At 19.3% G+C, this 26,083-nt stretch overlaps 1 protein-coding gene across 4 annotated transcripts in view; it reads left to right on the top strand.

The window, feature by feature from the left end:
- The window catches only part of LOC107993453 (5-hydroxytryptamine receptor 1), a 386,084-nt gene that overhangs the window by 49,067 nt on the left and 310,934 nt on the right, over nt 1-26,083 (top strand). The window lies entirely within an intron of this gene.

The following is a 26,083-nucleotide window of genomic DNA, read 5'->3' as shown; positions in this document are numbered from 1 at the left end:
TGATGATGAAATTTTAATTTCTTTTAATAAAACATAAAATAATAATTATGCATTATCACATAATTATTGTGGTCTGTAATTATATTGTAGAAGAATTTACTCTAATTATGAAATTGCGGATCTCATGATTAAAGTTGAGCAAGGATAGTTTTTGTAATGAGCCCCTCATGTAACATAAACGAAGGTCACTAAGTCTCTCTTCTAACTTTATTCATATAATAGAAGTTCATATTCATATATATATAGATAAATAAAATCAATACGTAGAAGGAATTCGTTGGATAGATAAAATTTAATTTAATAAATAAAGTTTCACAAATTTTAAAAATTTAATAAATAAAATCCATAAATAAAAAAACATTAAGTTTACTTTAATAAAATTTTAGTATGTATTGTTAATATAAAAAAAATTAATATTATATGGTATAATAAATAATAAACAAAAATAATAATGGATAAATGATCAAAAGCAAGTGATTTGTAAACATGAGAGAACATTAAAGTTGCTAATGAAAGAATAGGTACTCTTTTGCACGTATACAAAATCCGTCGCTTTCGTTGACTCATGACATTTAATTTATTTATCGAAATAAGAGTGGAACAAAGTTAATCTCTTTAAACCGATAGGCCTTAGACTTTGATGTATTGAAGTAGTGAAGTAATGTCGTCGATATTTTATGTATGAGCCGACAAACCGTAGATGCACGTTCGATAATATTTGAATTTCCGACAAACCATCAGAATCTATGGCATACCTCAATTTTAACACCATAATAATTTGAATTCCTTTGGTGAATAATAGATTATGAAAAGCGATCTTAATAATAATTGCGTCATTGAACTTTAATATTAGAATTTAATATAATTGAAATATTTAAATTTCAGCATTAATATTACAAATTACAAATATTACAATATTACAAATCAATGAAAAATTTAATAATAGAAAATTGCATTCACTGAAATTAAGACGAAATATAATAGTTTATTATAAAATATCCTTTTATTATTGTCAGTATCATAATAATAAAATCGAATTTTTAATCTACATAGGATAAAATAGGCTATTTGAATATTTGAATAGTTATTACGTACTAGAAAAAAAAATATATCAGATTTAATATACTTTATATCGAGATGTGTTTATTATATTTTGATGTAAGTTTTTTAATATGTGAACGCGTAAAGAATTTCGTTTTTTTAACTCGACTATTTTTTCATTTTGAAGAATATTTTAAGACACGTATAATGACCAATAATTGAAAATCATTCAAAATCAATTAATTACAAAGGAAAATATTTTATATGTAAGAATTAAATTTTATTTATATAATGTAATCTATATAAATAAAATAGATAACTTTAAAATTATACATCTCCAAAAAAATTCGATGAATTGACAATAAGTCAAATTCGACTTTACAAAAATAATACTATATAATGAAATTGAAAAATATTAGAAAAAAATTATTATCGTTGGAAAAATTTCATAAATAGCAAAAATCGATGTATCCATTTATGTTTTAAATCTACAATAAGTATAGCTAATTTTTATAGCCAAATTTATAGAAATACATAAAAAATCTTTTTATTTTCAAAAAAAAAGAAAATTGTTGAATATTATGAATATTATCATACTAATAATACATCATCAAAAGAAAAAACAAGTTCATATATATATATATATATATATACATAAAATACATAAAATCATACATAAAATAACAATACAAATAACAAATTCATTTAAATTGGAAATATTTTTGAATATTTTTGTGATGGAAAAGAAAATTGATTTTATTTGGTTTTTAATATTATTTTATATAATTTTATTTATCATCAAACTAAATTGCTTATATTTGTAAAGTACGATAAATATTCTATAGAAACAAGTTTAAATTCATATTCATTTTATAATTAATAAAGATATAGATATAGTTAAAATTAAATATATTGAATTTTTGTGAACAATTGTAGATGAATAAAATATTATTCATAGACTAATAATAATATTGATGGAGAATAAACAACCGAATATAACATTTGATGTTTTTCAACAATTGACTGTTTTTCTGACATTTGATTCAAATTATCACGATATTACATTGACAACCAAAGAAATGATAAAAGTTTTATTGTTCATATAAAATAAATTTTGCAGTTGACCTTCAGTGATTTCGAATGACATTAAATCATAGATCATTTTATATGTTTTGCTCTATTAGATGATAAAAAATATATTATTCCATTAAACAAAGTTGATGTCAATATATATATATAACGCGTTCATTTATTAAAAAACTATTTATGTACAACTTGATATTATGCGTATTTAAAATGATACTATTTTTTAAGTACTAGTAATAACTAAAATATTTTCGGATGATTTATTTTTATACATTAATATTTGTAATATTCTAATTTTTCTTTTAATGAAAATTTTATATTATTTGAAAATATTAATTAACAATTGTTATTAAATAAAATATTGATTATCAAAATTAGTTTAAATATTAAGAAGAAAATTTTTCATATAAGAAAACTCTATTTTTGAAGTCATAAAATTTGAGATTTTCTAAATTCTAAAATTTTTAAACATTTTGACAATAATAATTAGAAAAATTTGAAAATTTCATAGGTTTTGAGCAAATAATGATCTACTAACATAATTCTAAGTTCTAATTCTTTGGCGAAATTTTATTTTTGTGAAGGCTTAAAATGTGTTTTTTAATCCAGAGATAAACATTATTAATATCTTATGATTTTTTCGGATTTATTTAGATAAAATATAATATTTCAAAATCAAAGTGATTTGAATATTTACTTATGTAACATTTTTCTTCCGTTTTATTATTTTAAATAGTTTTATTAAAATCTTTTCTCTTTTTTTTTTTATTTTTGAAATTTTTCATCTTTCAATAATCTTATGTAATTTAAATTTACTTATGTTATTATATCATGAGATATTATTAATATTAAAATTTTTCAAATTGATCATAATTAAAATAATTAAAAATGATAATATAGTAATTATATACAAGCAAGAATTTATTTTGCCAATTTTAATATTTGAAATGTATTATCAATATAATCATTTTGAACAATTTTTTTATACATATTATCATATTATACATATTATGTTCAGTTTTAATATTCTCTTAATATTCTCTTTTTAATTATTCTCTAAAAATAATTTAATGGTGACTATGACCGTTTCCATATAATTTAAAGTAAACCTTACTTCCATGTAATCTAATCTAAATCTATTAATAATGATATTAAATAATGCTATCTAATCTGTATAGTGAAGTTAATTAGGAAATTACATATAAATATATATATACTATGTGATTTCAAATATTTTAAATTTTATTGATTATTACTGATCTCATTATCAGTTGCATTTGTAATAAGTGGAAATATTTCCGCCATTAAAAAATTTACATAAAAAAGAAATACTAAACTAATATTCTACGATATAGAAATCGAGCCCAGTTATTAATTATTTAACGGAATTTTTATTTCACATAATATTATTTTGATAATCATATTGATATTTTTAATAGTAAAAATGTTTCCAACCAATAATACAAACAATATTCAATTGAAATAATATATTATAAATATTTTTAATATACATCATAATATACATCATTGTATTTTTATTTATTATTATTTATTAAAAAGAATTCGATCAAATAATTAGTAAATTATTTAATTAGCTTGGATTTATAATATCAAATTTAGTTTGATTAAATTTAATTTAATATAAATCTAACTTTATCTAATTTAAATTAAATCAAATTTACTTTAAATATTACAATATATTCTATTTAACATATTTTTGAGTATAGTTCAGAAATTAAAATTGACAATATATAAAAAAAATAACTGAAATTAGAATCCCTGACAATATTTCAAAGCCACTGAAACAGATAAAATGGCTCTTTTTTTATACAATCTAAATAATAATAAAAATATTATTAAAAATTATTATCTTTCAATAAATTTTCATTTTTTCTGATGTTTTATTTAATTTGTTTTTTTTAATATATATATTAAAAAAATTGTTCAGATTCGTGGATAATGTGAAATACAATTACTAATTTTTTTTGTGCATATGACCAACGATCTTCTAATAATTGTAATTCACGAATCGTGGTATTCTTCAAGTTCTAGGACATGGATTACAATCATGGTAGCGGTAAATATGACGGATAAATGATAGTTAAGAGTACAGCCAGCTGCGAGAACTCCACTAGTTTGCGGGATGCTGCCAACTATGCTATATTTTGGACGGTTTAGCATGGTCATATATTTGACGGAAAATTTGTTTACGTTCTCCTCGTGGCGTATGTAGATGACATAAAGTCGCGTTACGATACGATGCGACGGCCCTTTAACAGCTTCTACATGTTGTAGCAAAAGTTATTGGTGTTTATTAAATGACGTGTCACAACGTTGATTGTATAATAAGACTTGTAGTGTTGAGCGAAACAAGTTCTCCAAGTGGTGAAGGAATTTATAAATTCCTTTCATGATTATTCTATTATCTTTTATATATCGAATGAACGTAAGGAATTGAAATAAATGGTTTAAATTTCTAAATTTAATGCAAAGATTTTGTGTATTTCCTAAAACAGATTGCTTGATAATAATTTTTTATTTGGAATTTTATAATTTTTATAAAAATAAAGATTAATAAAATGTTGAAAAAAATGATTTATTAATACATATACAAAATTGGAAAAAATTATTTTTTAAAAAGTCTTTTTTGGGAAAGCATTTGAATATAAATTGTTATTATAAGTCATGTTATTAACGATATCTATTTTTATTATACTGAAAAATATTTGTAATATATAAAATATTTTTTTTATTAAAGAATTGTAATTTATTCAGATATTTACAATATTTAAATATAATAAATTAGATATATATAATATATAATAATATAATTAGATATATATATAAATTAGATATATATATATAATAAAATAGATATATACATTTATACTCCTAAAAAATTTCGAAAAACTGTTAATTTTAATGTGTATTTAACAGCTTCTACATATAATAAAATAAAAAGTTTTGATAGATTAGATTTGATAGATTTGATTAGAACCATTTTAAATATGGTTTATAATTATATATAATTGGTGCTTAATCAACTATTTATTTCTTCAAATGGATTTTAAAATTTCAAATCCACACATTGATCACTTTATATTTTGACTTTTTCTTCAATCAATATCAATAGGTATTAATAATAAAAATTAGTTAAATCTTATTCACATGTTAAACTTATAATGTTTATTTATTTAATGATATTTAAATATAACAACAAATTTGAAAAGTATTTTAACGATTGTCTTTTTTATAACAATAATTTTTATTTGTTCAACTGTACTTCGTTCCGATCACTATGAAAATGTTTGTTTTGATTAAATAATCGATGGCATAAAAAAATTTTCATTCTTTTTCTTGTATCAAACCAATGTGTATAAATCACAACGTTATATATTTTATATATTATAAAATTGATTGATGAGCGTATTAGTCCAAATAATATACATTAAAATAAAATATTTGTCATAAAAACAATTATTGCAATTATTTATTGAATATGTAAATATATAATGAGACATAGAAATATTCGTATATTACATAAAAATTTATCTTCAATAATTCGAAAATTCTAAGTTTATTGAAATTTTGAATATATATAAATTATGGTGGATTATATGGAACAATTTTTTATTGATAAAAAATTTTCTTGAAAACGTAAAATCGATTATTAAAAGTTTTAGCACTTTTTCAATTTTAAACAGAATTTCATCTAGAGATATCTTTTACAACAAAATACAATATTAAAAATTCAATATTTTAAATTTTTTCTCTATTTTATACTATTACAAAATTATATTTAAAAGAATAAAAAACACTGAAATTTTGAACGTTAATTTTATTTTAAAATATTCATTAAAAAAAATTGCCCTATATATAATTTATTGTACATTAAATGTGTATTATAGATGAAAAAAATTTTTTAATATTTTTTTATTATTACTGTATATTTTATTTATTATAAAGATTATTTAATTAATTGATCAATTAATTAAAAATTAAAATATTTTAATTTAAGGAACGTAAATTTATAGAGTTTTTAAATATTATAAATTAATTAATATAAATCAATCACAAATATTATATATAAATATTCTATTATAAATATTCATATTGTCAATTTATATATGATAATATAGAATAAAAAATGTTATTGTAAAAAATTTTTTTTTAAGAATCAAATGTCTTTCACATTGTAATTTTTAATAAGCAAACTTCACACATAAAAATGAAATAATTTTATAAATAGCATAGAAACTCCTTGTTCACTTCTTCGTTTCTTTCATCATAGAAATTCTCGTGCTTCTGAAATTTTCTTAAAACAGCAAGTGGAGCACGAAACATGGATAATTTTATATCCTAGTATAATTTCTTTCATTACCGAATTGACGTTACAATAAATTCAGAATACGACTATGTTCTATCTTATATTTCGCGAAATCGTGAAAGAAATGGAAATAGCAAACTTTTATATTTCATCTTGCATAATTCCAGATTTAATGCGCTCACTAGTTTATGCTTCATATATAACGTACGATATTCAGATATATTAGATACAGTATTGCAAACAAAAATACAAATTAATTTTCCAAGACTTGTTTCTCTTTTTCTTTATATTTATAGAATATTTTAATTCATAAAAACTAATCGCTTTCTATAATTTAATATATTCATTTTAGATAGATAGATTTTTATGAATCCTTTATATCAATTTAATTTGAAAAGATTTTCCATACACATCTAATTTTTTTATGCATGTGCTAATATATCTAAAAACAATCTAAAAATAAATTAATAAATTTCATATGATAATTTATTTGTTTTTATAAAATGAATAGCATAATATTGAGGTAATTTCAAGTCATATAAAATAAGTAAATAAATAAATAAATTTTGAAGAATATAATACTTTTTAAAATATTTAAAGCAAAAATGTAATGATATTCGACATTGTTTATATTGCTAGGCAGTTTTATTCTCAATTTATTTATAGCACTCATAATATCTTTTAAAGCACTCATAATATCTTTTATTATTATATAATAAAAAATGAATAAGTAATTAAAATTTGTTTGTTAAAATATTTTTACTTTGATCCATAAATTAAATTCATCATTCTGCATTATAGCACAAGAAAAGCATGAATTTGATTTATCAAATAAAAAGGTTGACAAATGTAGGACAATACGTGTAATAATAGATGACTTAACATGTGTAAGCAATGAATATATTTGGAAATATGAGACTCCATGCTGCTTTTGAATAGAAAGTGTTAATTGCATTTAGACCACAAACATTATAACAATTTTCTCGTGAAATAACATAAAGAGTAATTCCAGAGAAGTCTAGTATTCTTCTGTCGGAGAAGATAACAGAAAAAAACCCATGAAAAGGAGTTTTTAGTAGGTTATCAAGTGACAGTTCCATATTTCAATAGATATGAATATATAATTTTGCATTTTTTCATCCTCGAAAAAATAGAATATATGCGATAATAATATATATCTATGACACAATGATGAAAAATGAAAGATGAATAGCTATGTCTCTTTTGATTTCTCGCGATTAGGAAAAATGATTATTTTATTTATCTTTTAAGATAAATATGTCAATTCGAATAACTTCATATTCTTTTTTGTAAAAATTTATTTAATTTTTAATATTGACAAAAATTCAATAAAATTTTTCGATATTTATTTTAATACTGTTTTAAATATTTTATATATTATACTTTATATTCTTAGAATACAGTGTTTTAAATTTTAGAAAAATCTATGGGATATTTTAATAACAACGCTTGAATCTAACATAAATTTTTGAAATTCGTGAGATTTAAACGAATTAATGATATATATATAATTCTCAAAAAACAATATAAATGAATGACAAACAATAGAATTATGAAAACAATGGAAATTCATTTGTTGTATTAAGAATTGGAAGAAAATTTTTATTTTTTCATTTCTACCTTATTTTAAAAGGGCATAGGAAAATTAAATAAAAAATAGAAACTGTTAATTAAAGAAAATTACAAAAAGATCTTTAATTGGAAAGTAAATTAATATTTATATCTATTATATCTGTATTGTATATATCTATATCTATATCTATAGATAGATAAATGACAATAGAATCAATTAAGACATGATTTTTGAAACATGGTATGTATAAAAAATTGTGAATTGAAAAAGTTAATATATTTTTTACATATAAATTAAAAAATATGTTATTTAATTTAATTTGTTAGTTAGTTGTATAAATAATTAAAATAATTTTATTCATTTCAAAATAAAATAAAATAAGTATTTATTTAAATTTATTTAAATATCTTTTTTAAATTATTTTACAATATGATAAAATAAATTTATTTATTTATTAAAATATATTTCTTTTTAATAGAATTTGTATTAATTTTTTTTAGATCCATATTAAATTTTCGTACATCTACAATTAATTAATATATGGTTACTTTTTTAAATGCAATTTTATTATATAAATTTTCATATATATGAATACAAATTTCTTTTAAAATTTTTTTATTAGAAGTTAAATATATATATATAAATCTACATTATTCCAATATTGAATGTTAAATTATTAAATTATATATAGATATATATGATATGAATATACAGAATAAATATATCATATTATATATAGCTTGAAACAATTTATGCATTATGATTATCTACGAGTTGATTAATGTAATTCCTGAATGATTAGAATGATATATAAACATAATAAACTTAATTAATAAGTTTAAAATATGATACATGCTAAAGTCGAAAATTGAGGAACGACTTCGAATATTACACAAATGGGGTACTTAAACTGATGTTATTGCTCGAAAGACTATCTACTATCGTAGGACTATATATTCTTTATATTATGAGCTCTAAGTGAATAAATGGTGGTGTTTTGATTCTTTGCGGCTAACCGTTTGGTTCTAACTGTATTTTGATGTTCATCGTCGAATTCTATCTATTCCGTTTCTATTTCTATATCAACTTTAATATAAAACTGTCGCGACCCTTGATTTTTCCTCCAATTTTTGTTTTTCGGGAAAAATGCACATAGAGAAAGGATTGTTGAAACTAATAATCGCGTTGGAGGTCGGCCTCGAAGAATGGACTCTGCGGGGTCGCGTCGCAGCGCGTTGGGGTCAAGACCTTCGCGCTCGTTTCCACGTAGTTCATCGCATGGCGTGCAAATGTAACTTATGAAGTGGTCATTGCTGTGATGCCTATCTGGAAAACGTTAGAAAAACCATGCCCGCTCATAAATTATTGTCAGTCTATTGACAGTACACGAATTATTGAAAACACAGACCAAGTTTCCCGACCGCTTTACAAGCTCTGTCCTTACAATACACATCTAAATTATTTAGCATTTACAGAATTTAAATTAAAATTTCTCAAAATTCAAATTTAGACTTAAGAATTTTTTTCTATTTTTAATTTTCATGATATAGATTTAATATTAAATACCAATTATATAATTATAATAATTATTGGAATATTGTATTTTAACGTTATAATTATAAATTATATATAATTATATATTACATACTATATATTATTTATTCCAAATTTGATATTTTATGATGTTTTAACAAATGTTTTGATTTATAAAATAAACTTTTAAATATTTCTAGTTTATTACTTAAATAATCTTTTTAAAAAATAATCATGTCCATATCATTATTGAAGTGACCGATAAGTCCATATTTAAACTGACATGGTATATTTACTATTTTTTTTCGATAACAAATTTTACAATTTTGTTTGATATTTCATAACCCTAAGAAATTATATTACAATTATTACAATATTATAGACAATTAAAAATGAAAAATCAACTCTCCTTCTATTCAAATTTATTAAACAATTACAACTAAAACTTTCAACTAATCAACAATAATTTGTTAAATATATAAGTTTATATATTTTCAATTTATGATTTCTCAATCTTAAACTATAATTTAGACTCTAACTTAAATTCTAAAAGCATATCCAACAATAATAAAAATACGACGTCTAGATTACATCAAACATAGGTTACATAATATAATAATATTTATACTCGAAATTTATTTCATGGTATAAATATGAAAAAAAATAATGATTTATATTATTATTAATTGTATTTTCAAAACATTCATGATTTAATAGCAACTCTAGAATTTTCTTAAACAATTTTAATTGTGATCGTATCAATATTATTTCACACTAAATATTAATTTAACTTCGTTGTTTTTAATATTTTTAATTTTTTTTATTCAATATTATTATTAGAATTGTTATCTTTCTTCACATTCGTTATTTTTATAATCATTGCATAAGTCTGATAATTCAAATTGTTGTTTTATTCTACTATGATAAAAAATAAAACTAAAATAAAATTTGTTAAATTGATCGCTGTGATGTTTTTAATTATATATATAATAGTCCACAAAATATATTCTATATAATATTAATATACTTAATAACATAGTGGTGTTACAAATAATTCTATTATTTGAGAAATTATTATATCAAATCGTATATCTGTTGTAAAATAAGAATTCTCAGTTCCTGTCAACATATTTTTTTTTTAAATACAAGAATTCTCATTTCCTTAAGAATATGTTAGAGAATTATCTCCTTCCCAAGTATTAAAACTTTTTTTATATTATATAATAATATATATTAAATTATAAATTACATTTATCGTGCAACATTTTGTTTACCAAATAATTATGTAAAAACATCATTATGTGAAAGACAAGTTGTAGTTTAATATGTTCTAGCGCTGAGACTACAATTCCTTTGCTGATAGAAACATAAACAATTTTAATGCTTCACACAAGATGAAAAATTGAAAAATATACTAAGAGAAACATAGAATATTACCAAACGGAGCATACCATAAACTTGGATACCTTTTGTTGCATCGTAACAGAGATAAAATGCAAAAAATTACTGAATCTCGATGAGAAAGGTACGCTAACAAACGAGGAAAAAGAAACATCAATTTTTCCGTTCGTTTGCGCGTCGTTAACAACGGGAATTCTCCACGGTTTAATATTTTCAGACGAGATATTAAAATAGAAACTATATATATCGTAGAAGATTAATTTTATCGCACAACATTCATCACAAATAGGCATCTTTGATTTTTTTTTCATCTTTTTCCCGTTATTGTTATACACCTACAGTTTAAATACATACATTTCTGATTTATGTTGTATATTGGTAAGCATTTATATAAGCATTTATGAAACATATAAAATAAAATAAATAGAATTTTTATTTTCTCATTTATTGGGAGACTGAGAAATACGATATATTTTTTAAAAATCATAATTGAAAATAGAATTAATCATGTTAAATTGACTGAAATTGTATATTTTTTATTTTGAACTTCACTGTGTAAATAAAAAAATAAAAAATTTTTAAAAATTAAGGATTTAAAGTGTGCTTATGAACATAAATTTATTATGACAATAAAAAAAGTATATATAAAAAATATAGTATAGTATATATATATATATATATATATATATATATATATATATATATATATATATATACTATACTACTATACTATTTAAAGTAATTAAAAAATAAAAGTAATAAAGTAAAGTAATAAAATAAAATAATAAAAAAATAGATTGAATATTAATAAATATTTTTGATTTTTAATATCTTTATATTTAACAAAAAATATATTTTTGTAATTATTCGTAAAAATTATTCGTAATTAAAAATTACGAAACAATTAAAAATCACGAAAAAAATCAATCAATATTAGTCAATTTAGTTGCAAAACCTTTTCAAGAATATCTAATTTTATATTATTTTTTTTTGAAAATCAATTTGAATCATTAAAAAATTATTTCTATCACAATCTATATCACAAAATAAATCACAAATTAAAAATACATATTTTTTTAAAATTTTTAATTTATACAATTTTTAAAAAATAAATAAATGCAGTTGAAATTTTTATTATTAAATTTCAAAAATAAAAGAAAAATTGATGTTAAAAAAAGTATAGTTCTTAATTGTTTTATTAATTTAATTCTTTGTCAACATGAATTTTTCATTCTATGACTTGATTTCTTATTTTAAGCTTTAAAAAAATTCTAAATTACTTATTATAGTCCCTAATTAATTATACAAATGATTCTTTAACTAAATGTTTAAATCTTTTTACAATAAAAATAAAAATTTAAATTAACAAGAATAAAAATTTCTTTTAGAAATTTTATACACTCACATGAATCATTATGCTGGCAAAAGATTAATTATTAAAATATTTAAGATAAATTCTTTCTTAAATATCATTCTTTAATAAATATAATTAATAAAAATCTACGATATTTTTAATAAATAAATATGATATTTTTATTTATTATGATATTATGACATTATTATATGATGATATTATGACATTATTATATAATGATAATATAATGTAATATAATATAATTAAATTACATATCGTATTTAGTATAAAAATGATAAATTGTTTTCCAAAAAGAAAATTCATTTTTTGAATTTATAATGAAGAAGAGTTGAAAAAAAAAATATATTCTGCTGAAAACCAAAAATTCATATTCTTTATTATCATAAAGGATTTTATCTTTGTTTTCACTCTCAGATATTTATTTTTCCCAGCATATCTGCTGTGTACGAAATGGTTCCGATGTCGTATCATCTACTACAGAGTTTTTCGAAGTTCATGGACCTGGGGAATTCGCTTATTATTTGTGTCGTTTGTTTTAACCAATATGACATATAAATGTAAATATTTTACGTATTGTTGTGATTTGTTTCGAAATATTTTTGACGAATTTGAAGTTTGCAAGTTACTAGAAGCCTTTTTATGAAATTTTTTTTTATAATTTTAAAAAAAATTTTTGAAAAAATTCAAGGATTTTCATAGATAAAAATATAATGAAAAATGTATTTATTATCAATAGACAATAAAAAATTATAAATACATACATAGATACAATTGTATTTTAAATTATACAATTATAGATACAATTAATAAAAGTGATTAAAAAGAAGATAAAATGGTTTTTTAATTCTATTACATTATATTATATTCTATTATTATATTATAATTTTTTGAAAAATATTTCATTTCGTTACTTATGATGATATTTCATTTCGCCATTTTGATAAATATTTTAAAATATTTTAAAATATTTCTTGAATTTCATTTGAATTTTCTAAGAAATGAAATAAAATTTTAAACAATTTTTTTTTAATTTTGACTATTTTTATTTATTTTTTATTTAAAACTATATATATATATATTCATATTGAAGTGATACATTTATACATTTTTAGTAACATATAGATATACATTTTTAATAACGATTATAAATATTTATATGCAGTTTTCTAATATAAAAATAAAAATTGACTAATTTTCTATTGAATACGAATGAATTATCGCTGAAAATTATATATCTAAAAAATTCTATATATATATAAAAGTAAGAATGTAGAATAAAATTTTGAAAATTATTCAAGTTCTTATTTTTCAGAAAATAAATAAAATATACTTGTGTAATTATATAGTTGTGTAATTGATGAATATTCAAATTCGATTTTTTCAAAACTATCAATTTTTAAATATAAAAATATTATTCCATATTTTTTTGTTCATTTTTACATGTAAAATAATTTTCTTTCGATAATTTATTCGTAAATAATCGGGAATTAGTCAACTCATATTAGAAAAGTTTTCAAATATAATTTATTCAAAAACGAAACCTTAAACGAAAAAATTTTATTTTTAACTTTTAACTTATTATTGCATGTAAAATTATTTGCTTACTTAGACTATATAATATTCTATATAAAAAAACTTAAAATATAAAATTATATTACTTGATATTTCGTAAAAAAACTATTAAAATTATTTATATAAAAAAATTTTTTGAATTAAAATAAAAAATAATTCTTTATATATGTGAAGAAAGCTATGAATTGTTAATTGTTTATTTATTCTTATATATTGTCTTTTTCATTTATATTTTGCATATTTCTTGTGTATATAAGCTTTATAAAATTTGAATTAAAATATCTCTTAAATTAAAAATTTTTAGTATAAGCATAATTGAAAATTTTTATTATAAGCAGCTTAATATTTTTTTTTACAAAGAAAACTATCTCCATATTATTTAATTTATTATGAAAGTATGTATTGTATAAAAAATTAAAATTTTATACAAATTATATTTGTATAAAAAATTAAATTTAACATTTACATTTCTTTTGTAATTTATAATAAAACTAACAACACCAAATTGTATTCCTTTTAATTTTATATTTTATAATTACATATATAATAAACATATTTTATTTACACTACTAAAGATGCACATATTGAGTATAATATTTTGCGTAAAAAAAAATAAAAGATACATCTATTTTTTTTTTATAACATCGTTTCATTAATGAATTTTGTCTAACGCGAAACCTTTCATAACGTCGTTTAACAATCGTGAAATAGATCGATAGAATAAATTGCCAGGACATCAAACATTAGCTATGTCATCTTCATTCATACTTGTATCGATTCGTGCAATAGTTGTGCAACAATTTTCCCAACACATACATTCGATGAAGTTTAATAAACATCCGCGTAAACATTTCGGTTCACTCGATTCGAGCCACCAATATTACGGAATGGAAGCTCGAATTTGATTCATTCAATCTCGAAGCGCGAAGCGAGCAATCAAATTGTCGGCTCGAATTGTGAAACATATTGAAAAAAATTGTTTTTTCCCTATTTTTTTTTATTTTTTTTATTTTCACGTACACTCGAAATGTCACACATGCTTAAGTTTTTTGATTGAATCGTACTAACAACTTTTTTAATATAAGCGAGATAGAAGGGGCGAAAGAATCATCTTTTTTTTTCTTTATTTTCTTGTTTGAAAAAAATAATTGTAAAAATGTAGATACTGATTATTTTTCAAAAAAAAGTTATGTATAAAATATTCTGGAATATTCATAAGTAAAAATGTGAAATAATAGGATATTTATAGAAGGAAAAGTATTATAAAATATAAAAACAAAATTTAAAAATGAGAAAAATTAAAATTAAAGTATTATAGATCTAATATAATATATAAAAAAATAGATTCGAATTAAATGCAAGATATATAATATTTTATATTCCTATCATTTTTGAAATACATAAATATCTATAAAATACGAATAATGTCTATTTTTGTAACATTATTTTTTTCATATTTAATTATCCATGAATAAAATGTTTTTTTAAAAGTTTTTACTGTTTATCGATAGTATCTAACATATTACACATTCACAATAACGTTAGATATCAAATAGGAAGTACGAAAGTATGCTCAATTTTTTACATCAAAAGCACGTGCTGTGTTTCTTCATAGTGAACAGTATATTTCCATGAGCAAAAATTCAAGATACCGTCTAAAATATATTACAAGTCTTTTTCCATATCTTAGACTATCAGTTATATTCTTGACTTAAAACTTAAAAAATTATTATTTTAAAAACTAAAAATCACGAATATAATTATCAATAATCATATATAATTAAATATTATAGTTAGATATGAAAATAAAGTTAAGAATAATTTATTATATTATTGTTACCATTAAGAACTACAATTAAATAATGAGTAAATAAATTAATATAATTCCCAATAAAAAATAAATAAATTAATATTTATTTACTTTTATCAATTTCTATTTCTAAATATAATTAAATTTTTAAAAAATTTTTTAAATCATTACATATATATATAATATAATGTATTCAAATTTTTTATTTAAAAATAAATACATTGAATCATTGTTTTTATTTATAATATGAAACTTCCAATCATGTTAAATAAAACGAAAACAAGTTTTGTTGGTTAGCAAAATTTATTATTCGTGGGGAGAAGTAAATGCCTAGGATACTGTTTTGAAATTCTAATGAATTGAGAATATACCGTCATGTTTTTCCATTCATTATTTTGTATATCATATCTATCATATGTATCGTTTTTGTTAATTAGGGAATTTTGGATCTCTAATAATATGCTTACAATGATGTTTTTCACTATATTATGTTATTATAATTATTTTTATCAAAAAACAAAAAAATTTATATTATATGTATTATATAATACAAATTTTTTTTATGTCATACAATGTTTGGAATGTTTAAAAAAAATTAGAAATAAATATTCTATATGTTTTTTTCTTATAAAAATTTATAATAAATGAAATTCTGCAATTTGTTTCAATCAATGGAACAATTAAATCCTTTCAAGAAATTCGAATAAGGATAATATATTTTATGTTTTAAATTTTATTATATATAAAGCAAGCAATTGCTATTATTTGTTAATTAAAACACAGTGACTATCTATTTCTAATATGAACTTCATTTATGAAAACGAAAATATATTGTATGATAATATTTAACAATTAAGTTTATAATTTTTATATCTTATCTCTGAACTTCTTATATCTATGAATAAATGTTAAATTGACACATATTCGTAGAAATAAATATACCATATAGAAATTTTCATTAGAAAGTTTAGAAGAAAATGAATTTCGATATTTATATTTATCTCATTAAATGATATATATGATAAAATGATAGAATAAGTATAAATGACAGAAGAGAATTATAAACAATTTCTATAATTTTCCTTGTAAAATTAAAAATGTTCCGTAAATTTAGCATTAATTATTTTACGATTAAACGTATATTATACGAAATATCTTATATAATCTTATATAATATATCTTATATAATATAATCTATAATTCTATTTTTAATAAAATCTTCTATCTTTAATAGATAATAAATAAATGATTATATTATTAAATATAATGCAAATTGTTGTTGCAAAATTGTTTTCAAATTTATAATATTTGATAATAATAATAATATTGTTATGTGTATTAAAAAAATATTTTATGAAATATCTTTTATATAAAGCCGAACTCTTTTTCTATACTAAATAAAATAATGATGAGAAAATTAACTACATTCTTATTATATAAACAGTTATATTACTTTTTTTTCAATAAATTCATATAAGCAGAATTTTGTTATATTTGTTTTCTCTATTTTTATAAATCTTTATACAAAACTTTTAAAAATCTTAGTAATTTCCTAAAATTTTCATTTGTAATTCCTAGTCCATGTGAAAAGATACAAAAATTTTCATAATAAAAATATAATTATTTTCTAAATTTTTCGTTTAAAATTTTATTTCATTTTATTAATAAAGATTTAATATTTAATTAAGATTTAATAATCTATCAAGTATTATTATCTATCAACAATATAATATAAACAAAATTAAAATTATTTGAAATAATTATTACTTATTTAAAAACTTAAATTTGAAATGTTGAATCAGAAATATGCTTTTATTCAAAAAATTTCTGTTTATATTTAGACTACTTCAATTATTATTTAAGTGTTATATAGTATTATATGATACAAAGATACATCGATACATCAAAAGTTTAAATTTGTTCTATACAGTATATAATCTTTGCAAATTGTTTGTTTTCTATTCAAATGTTTGATACGACGAAAGGAATATAATTTTCTATCACGAATTAAAATCATTTATAATATTTTAATTTATTATAGAAAATTATTGGACTATCTAACACATTATTAAAAATTATCTATGAAGTTTGTTTATTAATTTTTCGTGAAAGTTCTATTAATTACAGAGTCACCATGAAGAAGAGTTTGTTATAGGGAAACAAAAATTAATTACTTTGTAATCCTGTAAGAAAATAATTTTCTTAGACGAGTTGTGAAAGAAAAGATGGATGACGAAGTTTTGAAACCTTGAACCTTTCTTTTGCTCACTTCTTTGAAGGTATACTTTATCTGATGAAACAAAAACGTACGAATTTTCATTAGTAAGTTTATGACACGTCTTTGAATGCTACTATTTATCTTCCATAGCCATAGTTATAAACTTGATATATCCGAAAAATCAATTAAAAAACAAAGTCTAATTATTTATATGATGAAAAAATCTAAAAGAAAAATTTTTAATAATTATTTAAAAGATTTGCCATTCTGAATATTCAAATATATTATTATATACTTATTATATAATTATATTATTTAATATTTTGAACTTCTTTCTATACATGTTAATATTAGATAATAAATTAATCCAAACTTAATTTTATTTTTTATTTATCTTTGTTTATTATTAATGTGTTATACTGTATTTAGTAATAATATATTCGAATTCCTTAGATGAAGGCTCCATATATAATGCATGATGATCTGATTAACTAATATTAGCAATTCGATTAGCATTATGAAATCTAATCTAACTTAGTTAAGTTAATTTAATAATCTAATTTAATGTAATTTCACACAAATTCTAATATAAATATATCACAAACTTTAAAAATATTATATTATATTATAATATCGAACGTATTTTTGTTTATAACTTGAAAATTAAGACTAAGAAACAATAACATATATTATATATATTGTATATTGTTTAGAATCATGATAATATATTTCAAAGCGGAATCAATAAGGAAAATCTTTTTGTAAATATTTATCAATTTCTTATGAATTATATATAATTATCCTTCAAATCCAAACAAGTATTATCCACATTTTGTCAACTGTATCTACATCCTATAACTGAAATAATCAGATTTAGATTATATTAGATTTCTTGCAGTGTATTTACATTATCTATTTGTTTCCAAACAAGAGCAATATTTTATGTGCATAGAAGTTCGACAGATTGAAAATACAGAATTTTGAAGCTTTTATTGTTTGATATATAAAATTTTTAGAATCGAAGCTTCCAACTGTGAACTGTCCTTAGGGAAGATATATGTTTCAACGCTCTGATTATTATCAATGAATTACTCGATTATTATTTTAATATAAGCTACTTATAATGCTGATGAAATAACAATATATCGTATAAAAATATGATTTGAAAATTCAATTTTAATTAAAATTGTCTATTTATAAAGAAAATATTATATACAAATAATATAATCCACATAAATACATATATAAATTTTAAAAATGATATTTCCTATAAATTATAACTATTTACAACTAAATTTAATTGTATGTTCGATTCATAAATCATCCAATATTTAATAATATATTTCGAAATAATTGTAAAAATATTAATTAATCTGACGATATTATTTTATATGCAAATATTATTTTAATAATCTTAATTCTGTTTTTCTAACTTTAAATCTATTTTAATTAAATAAATTAAATAATGAGAATAAAGTACAATATTATAATATAATTAAAAACTAAATAGATTAATTCATATTTTGTTATATCAAAATATAAAAGATATATTAGAATGATGTATTAAAATAATATAATATATATACAATTTTATAATTGATGATCTATTATTATATACATAATAAATTTATAGATTGTTTTATATATTTTTTCAGTTCATTATACAAATTTAAAAAGATAATATCCTTAATTTAAAGAAAAATATAAAATATCATAAAACTATAAATACTTCCATTTTCTTAATTTTATAAAATTTTACGATTAATAATGAAAGAAAAAATCGTGAAAAGTTATTAAACAAATATTTAAAATTGTATAACTACGATCTTAGAAATATAAACATGAACTAATGCTAACTATTAACAAGTTAACAATATTAGCTCGTGTTTAAAATTAGTAAGTGTTCAGTTACTTATGGACGGAAGTACGTACAAGGGTGCGGCCAATATATAAGCAGATACAAAGTGATTTCTCATGTGAAAATATAAAATAAAATTTTTTCATTTGAAGTTTCACTTTCAAGATAATAATATTTGAGAACATACACAATTGTATGTATACACAATTACAGCTATTATTAAAATATAATTCAGCGAATGATATTATGTTTGCTTGTATTTTCTTTTTCTTTCTAGATATATAGTTTCTTTCTACTGTATAGTAAATCATAAATGTCACATTTCAACTTTAGTTCATATATAATATATAATATATAAGGTCATAATATATAAAGGTCATAAGTGTTATTTATACCGCTTTATAAATATTACATATATCATAAGGGATACCAGAATTGCCTATATAAATACGTTAATTAATCATTAATCATAATATTGTATGTATGCTATACTGTGAAAGCATGTACAATAGAAAGAAATGATTTCTATTGCATCAAGTCAAAAATAATTGACAATTGTTTTTGTATATTGTTATTAGCATTATCGAAAAATTGGCTATAAATAATTCAAGATTTTATGTTTCCGCACTCTATGTTATATCATTTACATTATACAGAATATATAAATAGATATATATATTCTAGAAATTCATTGAATATATAAATGAATATTTTTAAATTTATTAATTATTTTTTTAAATTTATTTATTATAGTATTTATTGCAGCAATATTTCTTTATAAATAATTTAAAATCATGAAGTACATTTAAATCAAAATAAACGCCCAATGCAAGTTGATTTATAAATTTATATGAATATATTTTTCTTATTAAAATTTTATATTTAATATTACATTTAATTTTATATTTAATTTAATATTAAATTTTTGTTGTTTCTATAATGATTTAAATTATTATTTGATGATAGGAAAAAAAATTTTTTAAATTTTGTTTAAACTTATTAATATATTTACAATTTATGTTTAATTAGTTAAAAATATTTTTTAATTTATTATCAAAATATTATTAATATATGAAAAAAAATTATTATATATTCCAACTGTATTAATATATGATATATTATTTTATTATTATTAAGATAAATTATTAATAGCATTTCTTTAATTGCTTAAAATATATATGTATATATACACCATGTATTAATTAATTCTAATTATAGAATTTTAATAATTGAAATTAGTACTAATCCTAACATGAAAATAAATTAATATTAAGATATTTCAATTGTTATTATATTAAATAATTTTTAATCGTTTAATCAGATAATCAAATGTATGTATATGTTACTACATATAGCAATTCTTATAATCAAATTTTAAGTATAAATATAAATAATTTTAAATAATAAATATAAACATAATTTTAAATAAATATAATTTTATTAAAAATAAAAAAATTGATTTACCAGTTTCTTTTATTTTAATACATAGTTATGTGCACTGAAATTTTCAAATTCAATTATTTCAGAAAAATGAAGTCTCGGATAAAAAATTTTATTGTATATTTTTTTCTTTCATTTTCATGAGAAATTACTTAGAATTCGTTTATACTAATTGAATTCTGTATATATATATTATAATATTATTTGAATTATATTATACATTTTTTTTACATTTTAAGTATTTAATTATAAAAATAGATTTATAGAACAGTTTATTCAATACGATAGATTTCCGCGTATTTTATATATATATATGTATTATCATTTTCGCAATAATGAAATATATATATGAAAACATATATATGAAATTTCAAATAGCTAAAAAATTTGAATTTTTGTCTTACACATATGTGATATAAAAAATCCTACTTAAATCGAAATTATAAACAGATCAAGCAAAAAATGAATATTAAATTGTTGATATATATATAAATATAGATAGACATGATTTGAGCAGCATTTCTATGCATTACTATATAAAACTACGATAGAAGTAGTCCATTTTTTATGCTTATGCGATCCCATTTTAAATTTGTCAATATAATATACTATACTAATATAATATACTAAAATAAAATTTTGTCATGTGACTACTCTATAATTGGTAATCCTTATCCCTAGAAAGATTTGTATAAAAAGTTCACACAAAAATTATCTTGTGAAGAACTAATCAACTGATTAATTGAATTATGATATATGACTAATCAAAAGTTAATTCGATAATTTTTGATTTTTGAAATTATATGTATATATATTTTGATCATTTTCATTTTTTCGGATTATTTTTGTTTTTCATTCATTTTAATTTAATCTTTCTTAATTTAATTTTTTAATCAATAATTGTTAACAAAATATTTAAATATTTTTGCAATTCTATTTTATTGCTATTACATTTAAAATATGGAAATTTTATCATATTAAATTATTATGATGTATTTATACTTATAAAATCAATATCCGTTATTGTTAATAAGTGTTTTTTAAATGTTTTTTATATTGTTTTTTATAATATTATAATATAATGCTTTTTGTGATATGTTTAAATAAGTTTTTCAAATCTTTTTTGAATAATTTTTATTTCTTTTCTAATATAATAATTCATAATCAATAAATTCAGAAATCATAATCAAACATTGAACAAATATAACTTAAACATTTAACGATTTCATTTTATTTATTTTTTTTATTTTTTTATTTTTCAAAATGTATTAAAATATTTGAAATTCTTTAAATGTTCTTTAATTTTTAAATGAAATTAAAAAATTCTAATTTTTATAAAAATTTAAAATTAAATTTAATGTATCTCTCCTAACAAGGAAATGCACGGGAATAGTACGAAAAAAATTATAAATTTCAAATTTTTAAGAATTTCAATTTTTATATATTTCAAAGTTATAAATAATATGCAAACAAAATATAATTTATAATTTTTAATATTTTTAATTTATCTCCAAAATATCAAGATTCTCTTCAATTGAACGTGTGCTTCATATTTAAAAAAAAATAATAGAAAAAATGAATATTGATTTAGATCAATCTTTAAATTCGCTATTAGAAAATAAATGTATTTGCTTAATTGAAAATGTATATATTATGATATTTTCTTAAGCGAACAATTCTACAACTAAAAATTGCTTAAATTACTCACGAGTTTCAATGTAAATGCAATGTTATTTTTGTTTGCGAACAAGTGTAATCAATACGGATGCAGTATTAGATGTATTGTCTCTTGGGGAAATACTGTTTCCTGCTTGTTGACGAAAATGTCTATATTGGCAATGAATGTTGTTTGCTAACAGCTTATAAGCTATTTGCGAATTCCAATATTCGAACATTTGAATATTATTTGCAAGCATAATTAGATTTTTTTTCATTTCTATTTTAATAAAATATATTTAGTAGGAATTTTTTTTAATCATCTGCCATTTTTTAAATTGTTCATATTATAGAGAATGGAATATCAAAATCAATATATATCGCATCAAATATAAACATATATGAATATCGATATATGTGTTGATAGTGTTGTTATTATTGCTCTTGAAAAAATTGAAGCATTATTGAAATAATAAAACTATATTTGAAATATTGTCGTTAATATTATTGATTGTGTTTTTGTTTTGAGAAAAACAATCATTTTTACAGACATTGAGATTATTGATTGATCTTTTCACATTTCTTATTTGATAAGCTGTTAAAAATATTTTTATCTCTTAAATTTAATATCATATCAATATAATATCATAAGTCATATAATAAAATTATTTAAACTTAACTTATTGACTAAATTATGTACAATGAATAAAAATATAAATCCACTAATTAAAACAAAATAACTTTTTCAAAATTAGACTTTTTTTAAAATATGAATTTTTTTGAAAAGTTGGAAGGATTAGATTTATTATAATGGATTTATTATAAGGATTAGATTTTATATAATGTCTAAAAATATTTTTAAAAAATTATAATTCATCAAATTGAAAAAAAAAAAAATAAAAAAAGATCATTCTTTATAACTTTTTTTGAGCTTGTAATGAAAATTTAAAATTTATATTTTGTAGATTTATGTTAATTACATATGAACATTTCATAAAAATCGGTTGGTGAAAAAAGCAAAAAAAGTCATAACAACTTTATCAAAAAATATAAAAATGTTTAGATTTATTACAAAAATTGAATTTTTTTTTATTTTTAATTATTTATAATTCATAGTAATGTTCTATCTATTTCGAAATTTTCTTATATATAATTCATATAAAATTACAATATATTTTTTAAATTTTTATTATAAGTTCAGATAAAAAAATAGCAAAAAATCACTTTCTTATTATTTTCTTTGTGATATGATATAATTGCAATTTCTTTAAAAAAATTTTTTTATACATCGTATAGTAAACTAATCTTTTTAATTTTTCAAAGAAACTCAAATTATATGATTCAATTTTAAGAAAATTATAAAAAATAAACTTTTTAAAGGATTATTATTCGTTTTAAAAAATATTTTTGTTTTCTATTATATTTTTTAATATAAGAATGTCTAATATAAGAAGTTTTAAAAATCTGCGTTATAAAAGAATAATTATTTTCTTAATTGATTATTTTTAATCGCTTGTAATTTCGTGATTATCAAAGATTTAAACACAAAGTTATCAATTCAAATTAAAAATTAAAATTTTAATTGAAAAATAAACTATATTTATATGTATTTTTAAATAAATTTTAAATAAATAAAATGATTTCTCAGCAAAAAGAGCGTTCATGACAATATAATTTGATATGAATTTTTTACATAATAATTAGTTATATAGTTTTTAAATAAAATTGTTCTTTGGTAAAACTTGATCGAAGTTTATCTTTTAATATTAATAGAACATAATTTTCTTATGAATCCATATTCTCCATTCACTTTTCAATTTGAACTAGTTGTTCAATATTAATATAGTGGGTAACCAATCGTGAAAGAATGTATCGGATGATTAATTTGAAATTTACGAGCTCAAGAAGAAAATAACACGCAAATCGATCACGATTTGATGGGTAAAAAAGAATGTAATAAGTTATAATAATCGAAGTGGAAGTAGTCGAAAGTTAATAGAAATTTTCTATAAAGATAATATAATAAATTTATATTACTACGGAAATTATTAAATTTTTTAAAAATAATAATTGTAAAATAATGAGATAAAAATTTACACGGATAGAATAATTATATCACAAATAATTGCAGATAAAAAATGATGATTCGAATATTTAGTATAATTCGTATAATAATATAGAGGTAATAAAATAAATAAATGATTCGCAATATCTTAAATAAGAAGAAAATTGCTCGAATTGGGCTGATGGTCATTGTTGCATAAATATATGATGATAATCAAAAATTGATCATATTCTTATTCTAAATTTTTCTGAATATAAGATGATTGATTGTTGTTGAGTCAACTGATGTCTGAATTATGTCTGAATTAATTTTGGGCTTGGGACCAACTAATTTTGTTCTCCAAATGGATTAAAATATCTCAAAAATATATAATTGTAATGTACTATTAAAATTTCTTCAAAAATACAATATCTTTACTAAAAAAACATTGTCATAACGTTTTTGTTTAGACATAGTGAGAGATCAGTGACTGATAATAATGGGAAAAGATTTGTGCAAAGAATTTCTCCAAATAAACACATCATAAAATATTTATTGTTCGTGAACAAATAAAATTTTCACAAAATACATTTTTTTTTTATATTATTTTTAATTTATAATTTTATTTCATATAGAAAATATTTTCAATTAATGAGAATTAAAATCGAAAAAGTATTTATCCACGAAAAATTAATTTCTGCCTTATATATATTTTTCTCAATAATAATAATATCTTGTATATAAGCAATGTTATATTTTTCAAGATATTCTTTTCTAGTTGTAATGTTATGTTATTAACAAAATACAGTTTTTAATATTTTGATATAATATTCTATTTACAATAATATATATATTTACATATTTATAAATGTATATGAATATACAATATATATTTAGTGTCAAGAAAATGTTAAGAAAAAATTTTCCGTACAAAGATGAAAATTTTATTTTTAAATATTTAGAAATATGTAGAATAGATATATATATAATAGATAGAGAAATTTTTTAGAATTTTTTAGAAATTTTTTAGTATGAATCTTATTTATACAAGATAGATATATAAAAGATAGATAAATTAAAATCGACTATAACTATCCAAGTTTATATCTCAATAATGGTATAGAATTA

This window comes from Apis cerana, linkage group LG6, assembly GCF_029169275.1.
Source record: "Apis cerana isolate GH-2021 linkage group LG6, AcerK_1.0, whole genome shotgun sequence".
Lineage (NCBI taxonomy): Eukaryota > Metazoa > Arthropoda > Insecta > Hymenoptera > Apidae > Apis > Apis cerana.
The sequence above is the reverse complement of the archived record's forward strand: the minus strand, read 5'-3'. Positions and strand labels throughout refer to the sequence as shown.